Genomic DNA, 864 nt, shown 5'->3' with positions numbered 1-864 from the left:
GAACACTAAGCATATGGGAGTGATTTATATCCTACTGCTCAAGATCATAGCCAAAGTCCGATTTTTCACATATGTCTGCCTCCTGAGGGTACATGTTATCACATGGTGCACAGAGTTAGTCAATGCTGAAGATACTGGCATGCTGAGAGCTTGACAAAAAGTGATGTGAGTTTTCAGAAACATTTTTGAGGAAGTATCCAAAGACAGGTACATATAACTTTTCTGCATTAAGTCTCATACTAGTAATTTTTTCATCACTTCTCTACTAGTTATGCTATTATGCTGTAAAAAGAAAATACCAAAATTATTACTGTTGCATTAGTTATGGGTTTGACATTTTGCATCTTCCATTTTTGGAACATTAGGCAAAATGACTACCCCTGGGACTAATAATACCTTTTTTTCCCATTTTAGTCTGAAGATGCCTCAAACTCTAAGTTTACATGAAATAACTGACCTTTTAGAGACAGATGACATCATAGAAGCAAGTGCTAAAGTGATACAACCACCTGAAAGTGCTACAGCACCTGTTTCTGATGAGGACTCAGGAGATGAAGGTGGAATAATAAATAATCTGCCAGGTTCTTTGTTGTGCGCAACTGCGTATCTTATTCAAGATGGCTCTGATGCTAAATCTGACTCAGATGTTCCCTCATACACACCTAATAATGACTCTCCTGATGAAGTTCCATCTATGTCTACTGTGCAGCAACCTCCACCATCGAGGAGGAGGAAAGTGACAAAAATTGTTTGCAAATGGCAAAAGGCTGATCTAACTGCACAAACCCTAGCAGGTAGAGTTACAGAACCACCAAAAGATTTTTTTTTTTTTTTTTTTTTTTTTTTTTTTTTTTTTTTTTTTTT

At 36.6% G+C, this 864-nt stretch overlaps 1 pseudogene; it reads left to right on the top strand.

The window, feature by feature from the left end:
* The first annotated feature begins 421 nt into the window (after positions 1-421).
* The window catches only part of LOC111551270, a 7982-nt pseudogene continuing 7539 nt past the window's right edge, over positions 422-864 (top strand).

The sequence above is a fragment of the Piliocolobus tephrosceles genome, chromosome 10 (assembly GCF_002776525.5).
Source record: "Piliocolobus tephrosceles isolate RC106 chromosome 10, ASM277652v3, whole genome shotgun sequence".
Taxonomy (NCBI): Eukaryota; Metazoa; Chordata; class Mammalia; order Primates; family Cercopithecidae; genus Piliocolobus; species Piliocolobus tephrosceles.
This window is presented reverse-complemented; position numbering and strand designations above follow the sequence as displayed.